Source organism: Equus quagga, chromosome 7, assembly GCF_021613505.1.
Source record: "Equus quagga isolate Etosha38 chromosome 7, UCLA_HA_Equagga_1.0, whole genome shotgun sequence".
In the NCBI taxonomy this organism is placed as follows: domain Eukaryota; kingdom Metazoa; phylum Chordata; class Mammalia; order Perissodactyla; family Equidae; genus Equus; species Equus quagga.
Genome location: NC_060273.1, coordinates 45,514,075 through 45,521,704, shown reverse-complemented (window position 1 = coordinate 45,521,704; position 7,630 = coordinate 45,514,075).

Genomic DNA, 7,630 nt, shown 5'->3' with positions numbered 1-7,630 from the left:
GAGAAAGTTGGAAACTCATGCTAGTTCACCATCTTCTTTGGAAACCAATAGGTTTAAAGTTAAACCATCCTTGATTTCTGGGTTCAATAAACCTAACTTGGTCTGATATAGCACCTTTTTGTCCACAATTGGATTTGGCCTACTGATATTGGGGTTAGGGTTTTTGCATCCATGTGATTTTATTGTGCTTTTTCCTTCTGGTCCTTATCTATTTTGGTATTAGAGTTATCTTAACTTCGTGGAAGAAATTGATGAGTGTGTCCTTTTGTTCCTATTATCTGAAAGAGTTTGTATAACACTAGAATTATCTGCTTCCTGAATGAATGGTAACATTTGTCAATAAACAGTCCAAGCCTGGTATTTTCTTCGTGGAAAATTTTGAATTACAAATTCAGTTCCTTTCATGATTATAATTCTAATCAAGTTTTCTGTTAATTTCTTGTGTAAATTTTTATAAAATTTGTTTGTCTAAGAATTTATTCATTTTGCTTATTTTTATTTTTTTGCACTAATTTGTTCATAGTATTTATTTATTATCTGTTTCATCTCTACCTTTCAATAGTTAAGTTCTGCTTTTTATTCCTAAAATCGTTCATTTATATATTCTCTTTTTTATTTTTGATCATTATTAACAGAAATTTGTAAATATTAAATCAACTTTTGACTTTATTGATCTGTTCTAAGTTTGTTTCCTATTAATTAAATTCTACTCCTATAAATAATCTTGGCTATTTATTTCCTTCTAATTTCTTTGGGTTTATCCTATTACATGGTTCATTAATTAATTTTCAAACTTTTTTCTTTTCTAATTTTCATATTTAAGACCATAAGAACTTCCAAGCATGTCCTTGACTGCATTTCACAAGTTTTGCTATGTAGTATTCAATTATAAGTATTTTCTAATTTTTAACATGACTTTTTTGATCTATGAGTTATTTAGAAGTGTGATTTTTGTGCATGTGTGAGGAAGACTGGCTCTGAGCTAACATCTGTTACCAGTCTTCCTCTTTTTGCTTGAGGAAGATTGTTGGTGAGCTAACATAGGTGCCAGTCCTCCTCTATTTTTGTATGTGGGTCGCCACCACAGTGTGGCTTGATGAGCAGTGTGTAGGTCCACACCCAGGATCTGAACCTGTGAACTCCAGGCCACTGAAGCAAAACACACAAACTTAACCACTATGCCACTGGGCTGGCCCCATTTTGAATTTCAAATATATGTTTTTAAATTAAATTTTTAGGTATTGATTTATAATTTAGTTACATGTAGTTAAGTTACATTAATTACTAAATCTATTCAATTTCTTATGCTTCCTTAATGGTCTAATATATTATCAATTTTCATAAATATTTCATATGTATTTGAAAAGAATGTGAGTTCAGTTGTTAGGAGAGCAGAGATATATGTATGTTGCTTAACTCAAGCCTGTTTATTACATTATTCAAATCTTCTGTATATTATTGATTTCTTTTTTCTACTGATCTTCAATTACTGAGAGACATGTTAAACTTTCTCCCTAGCATGGACACTTTGTCAATTTCTTCTTTAGGTTGTGACAACTTTTGTATATTAACTTGGTTCATTGAACTTTTATGTTTTCATAATATTTGTATGATGATCCTTCTCTATCCAGTAATGTTTTTTGAAACATTAATAGTAGAAAGCCAACTATCTACATAGAATTATAGTACTTTATTTTATAAAAATTTTAGTCTAAATTGTTTTAGGAATAGAGAAGGAATTTTTGCATTTGGGCACTTTGCTAAGAATTTAAATGCTTTGAATTCTATTCTCTTTCACCACTAAAGCTTTGTGTTAAAAGTTTGCTACATAATATTAGAAATGATACCTAGCCCAATTCCAGCAGACAGAAATAGAAGACCCTGTGTCAAAAGTTAATAAATAGGATTCCAGAATTGACAGATAAGATCATTCAGGCCAATCAAAACATCCGCTGAAAACAACTAAACAGACTGAACAGGAAAAAGAAAACTCTTGAAACCATCAAATAGGTGAAAGGATATTTAGAAATTCTCAGCCAACATCAGGGACAGGATTGGAATTCAGAGAGGTGAACCAGAGCTACCAGAAGACTTAGACAACATTATCAACAAACTTAACCCAACTGGCCCCGATAGAACACTCCAGCCAACAATGCACTTTATTTTCAAACACACATGAAGTATGGACAGACCACATACAAGGCCATAAAAAAGTCTCAATACATTTAAAAGGATTGAAATAATACAAAGTATGTTTTTTTTGACCGCAATGAAATTAAATTAGAAATAACAATAAAAAAAGGGAGATACCCAAATATTTGGAAAATTTAAAAATATTTGTACTGAATGCAACTGAAAACTTTTAAATAATCCATAGGCCAAAGAAGAAATCATAAGTGAAATTTAAAAATATTTGAACTGAATGCAAATGAAAACACAACATATCAAAATTTGTGGAATGCAGCTAAAGTAGTTCATGAGGGGAAATTTATAGCTGTAAAGGCCTATATCAGAAAACAAGGATCTCATGGTGCAGCAGTTAAGTGTGCAAGTTCTGCTTCAGCGGCCTGGGGTTCACTGGTTCGGATCCCGGGTGCAGACATGGCACTGCTTGGCAAGCCATGCTGTGGTAGGTGTCCCACATATAAAGTAGAGGAACATGGGCACAGATGTTAGCACAGGGCCAATCTTCCTCAGCAAAAAGAGGAGATTGGCGGCAGATGTTAGCTCAGGGCTAATCTTCCTCAAAAAGAAAAGAAAAAGAAAAAAAGAAAACAAGGATTTTGAATCAATAACCTAAAGCTTTCACATTAAGAAACCAGAGGAAGATAATTGCTTCCTGGTTACTGGATGACTCAGATCTCTGGAGTGAGATGGCGGTTCCCTGGGGGCTGAGCGTCCTCTGGGAGGCCCACAGAGGCTGAGGTCTGTTCCTTTGAACCCCAGTGGTTAGATTTGCTCATATCTCAGCTTTCTCCAGGACTGACCCACCCTAGGATGGTGTAGAGCACAGTACATTCACCTGTCACCCAGCTGCCATTCTGGTTCCAAGGCTGCATCTCCCCTGGACTGGTGAGAGGCTTGCTAGTATTCACCCCTGGGCCTGCTTCCAGCTATTTCTTTGAATCCTTGCCCTGTGATGGACTACTCCCAGCCACAGCCCTCACTCTCCGTAGTCACCAAGGCCTTGGACAAGTTGTTACTCGGTGTGTTCATGAGGATACGTCACACAGAGCCACCACGGCAGGCCTTTGGGCGCCCCCAGCTCTAACCCGTGCTGAGCTTTGTTGTTTCAGCTATCACGATGTGGGCACCAGGAGGCTGTTGCCATACCTGGAATGGCTGTGGAAGCTCTGCCCTTTTGACTTAGAACCTTCAAAATTGATTATACACCTCTTTGCCTCTGCTCTGACTAGCCACTCAACTGACAATAAAGAGGAAATAACAGATCAGTCCATTGGTGAGACAAACCTCTTCTAATCAAATGGTTATTTTCAGAATTTAATCTTTGAGGAAAAGGTTTGAGCGGAATTGTATCCAAGAAACCCGTGAGACTGAGTTCCATATTCTGGTCCATTCATGGCTTTGTCTCCCAGTTTCTCACAAGACTCACAGTGTAACTAAACATCATATATGGGCTGTTCCCTTTTAATTTCTCAATCTCTTAGAGAGAATTCAGCTTCATGAGCATCAATACATGGTCAAATGTGTGTATTTGTGCTGGGAATGATGAACAAAGGGGAAGAGTGTTAATGCATAAGTAATGACTTTGCAGAAAATTAGACAGTGTTTAATTTTTGAAAACTTCCCCAGCTGTTTGGTTAATACCACCTACTGATGGTTACATGTCCTAGGGAAACTTTAAAATTAGGAAGTGCTGATACCTCACATTACTACTTTCTGAATCCTAGGAGAAGAGAGTGTAGGGGTTCTGAATATAGAGAAGTCCCATTTCGGGAGGAGGTCCCCTTGAAGATGTATCAAAACCTTACAGATTCTAAACTGAGACAACTGCCAAATGTGTTTATTTTACTGGTCCTAAAATAATCTGTCCACAAATATAAAACTGTAAGTAATAAATTATTATTTTCCCATTGTGAGAATCTCTAATGTGAAAATGTATTCTATGAAAATAGTGTTTTTAAAAAATAAAATGCTAGATTAAAAAAAAGAAAGGAAACCAGAAGAGCAAAGTAACCCAAAACAAGAAGAAAGGAAATAGTAAAGAGTAGATGAGAATCAATGCCATAGAAAAGAGAAAAACAAGATAAACAAAAATAAGAGAAAAAAAATCAGTGAAACCAAAGGTTGGTTCTTGGAAAAGACCAAGAAAATTGAAAAACCTTTAGTTAGACTAACTAAGAAAAAACCCACAAATTGCCAAAATAAGGAGTGAAAAAGAGGATGTCATTACTGATCCTAGAGCAATTAAAAGGATTATAAGGGAATGCTATGATGCCAACAAATTACATAACTTAGATGAAATGTATAAATTCCTAGAAAGACAAACTACCAAAACAGATTCAAGAAGAAATAGGAAATCTTAATAGAACTATAATGAGTAAGGGCATTTATTTCATAATTTAAAATTTTGGTACAAAGAAAAACCCAGACCCAGATGGCCTCACTGGTGAATTCTATCAAATGTTTAAAAAGGAAGTAATATCAATTCTTCACAAACTCTTCCAGAAAATAGAGTAGGAGGGAAAGGAGGGAACACTTCACAATTCATTCTATGAGGCCACTATTAACCTGATACCAAAGCCAGGCAAAGACATGATGAGATAACTACAGAATATGGATACAAACACCCTCAGCAAAATATTAGGAAACCAAATCCAGGAATAGAGAAAAAGAATTATACACCACGACCGAGTAGGATATATCTCTGGAATGCAAGATTAACATTTGAAACTCAATTAATATAATAGAAAATATTAATAGGATAAAGGAAAAAAGCCACATGATCATCTCAATAGACAAGGAAAGTATTTGACACAATCCAATACCTATTCATAAGAACTCTTGCTAAGCTAGGAACAGAAGGTACCTTGCTCAATCTAATAGAGATCTACAAAAAGCCCACAGTTCACATCATACTTAATGGTGAAAACCTGAATGCTTTTTCCATTAGGATCAGGAACAAAACAAGGATATCCACTCTTGCCACTTCTATTCAGCATTGTACTGAAGTTCTAGCCAATCCAAAAATGAAAAAATAAAAGGAGTTCTAGATTGAAAAAGAAGCAAAGCTGTCTTTATTCACAGATGGCATGATCCTGTACATAGAAAATACTAAGAAATCCATACCCCAAAACAAAAGAAAACAAACTACTAGAACCAGTAAACATGTTCAGCAAGTTTGAAGACCCAAGATTAAAATACGAAAGCAATTATATGTCTACATACTAGCAATGAATAATCTGGAAACAAAATTAAGAAAACAATTCCACTCACAATAGCAACAAAAGAATAAAGTGCTTAGAAATAAATTTACCAAAAATGTACAAGACTTGTACACTGAAAATTACAAAACATTGCTGAGAGAAATTAAAGAACATCCAAATAAATGGGGAGATATTTCACATCCGTGGGCTGGAAGACACAATACTGTCCAGGTGTCAGTGCTTCCCAAACTGATCCATAGATTCGATGTAATCCCTCTCAAATTCCAGGATGCCTTTTGGCAGAAATTGACAAGCCAATTAAAAAATTTATAGGGAAATTCAGAGGACCCAGAAGAGCCAAAACAATTTTGAAAAAGAAGAACAAAGTTAAAAGACTTACACTTCTTGATTTCAAACTCATTAAAATCTCTAGTAATCAAGACAGTGTAGTACTAGGGGTAAGGAAAGACATGTAAGTCAATGGAAGAGAATTGACAGAAAACTCTTATATTTGTGACCACTTGATTTTTGACAAACATGCCAAGGAAATTTATAGGGAGAAGACAGTCTTGTCAACACACGATGCTTTGTTTTCAATAAATGATGCAACCACTGACAGTTGGATATCCACATGCAAAAAAGATGAATTTGGACCCTGATGTCACACCACACACACAAATTAAATCAAAATGGATCATAGACCGAAATCTAAGAGCTAACACTATTAAACCTTTAGGGGGGAAAAAAAAAAGCAATCTTCATGACCTTCAACAATTGAGTGGAGAAAGGATAGTTTTTTCAACAAATGGTGCTGCGGCATGTGAATATCCATATGCAAAAGATGAACTTGGGTCCAGACTACACTTCATATGCGAAAATTTACTCAAAATATGTCATAGACATAAATGTAAAATCCAAGCATATAAAATTGATAGAAACAAAACAAGAAGAAAATCTTTGTGACCTTGGGTTAGGCAAAAATTTCTTAGATGCCATATGAAGAACACAATCCATAAGAGAACAACTTGATAATTTGAACTTTATTAAAATTAAAAACTTAGGCTCCTTAAAAGACATTGTTAAGAGAATGAAAAGACAAGCCACAAACTGGTGGAAAATATTTGCAAAGCATACATCTGATAAATTCCTTGTGTTTATAATATATAAAGAACTCTCAAACTCCCGTGGCCGAATGGTTAAGTTCCGCACGCTCCGATTTGGCAGCTGGGGTTCGGATCCCGGGTGCACACCACACCACTCGTCTGGCTGTGGCAGTGGCTCACGTACAAAAAGAGGGAGACTGGCAAAAGATGTAGCTCAGGGTGAATGTTCTTCAGGAAAAAAATGCAGATTAAAACTACAGTGAGATACCACTACACATCTGTAGAATGGCTAAAATTAAAAAGACTGACTATATCAAGTGTTGATGACAATGTGGAGGAACTGGAAGTCTCATACACTGCCGGTAGGACTCCGAAATAACACAACAAAACAATTTGGCAGTTCTTTAAAAAGTTAAACATATACCTACCATATGATCCAGCCATTCTACCCCTAAGTATTTGCTCAAGGAAAATATACACCATACAAAGACCTATACACAACAATCATAGATCTTTACTCATTAGAGCCACAAGCTGGAAACGACCCAAATGTCCATCAACTGATGAATGGATAAACAAATTGTAGTATATTAACACAATGGAATACTACTCAGTAATAAAAGGGAATGAAGTATCTATATACACAATAACATGTATGAATCTAAAAGTAATTATGCTGACAAGAAGCAGCCAGACAGAGTAGATACTATTTAACTCCATTTTATGAGACTCCAGAAAATGAAAACTATTCTACAGTGATACAAAGGAAATCACTGGTTGCCTGGAGATAGGAATGAAGGGAAAGGAGATTACAAAGGGATGGGAAGGAACTTTTGAAGGTGATGGGTATGCTCACTATCTTGATTGTGGTGATGGTTTCCCATTTATAAATATATTTAAAAACCTGTCAAATTGTATACTTAAATACGTCTAGTTTATTGTTTGTCAATTGTATCTCAAACTATTTTAAAAATTGGGTATTTTGTTTGTTTTTGCTTTTTTAATTTCATTTTCTATTAATTCCTTTATATTTTGTTAGTCCACAATGAAATGAAAATTTTAAAAATTTATCTTTCAGCACAGATAGTTGAGAGCACTGAGGACGTGCATTGTTGGAATGAGGGTCACTTTAAGAGTAAT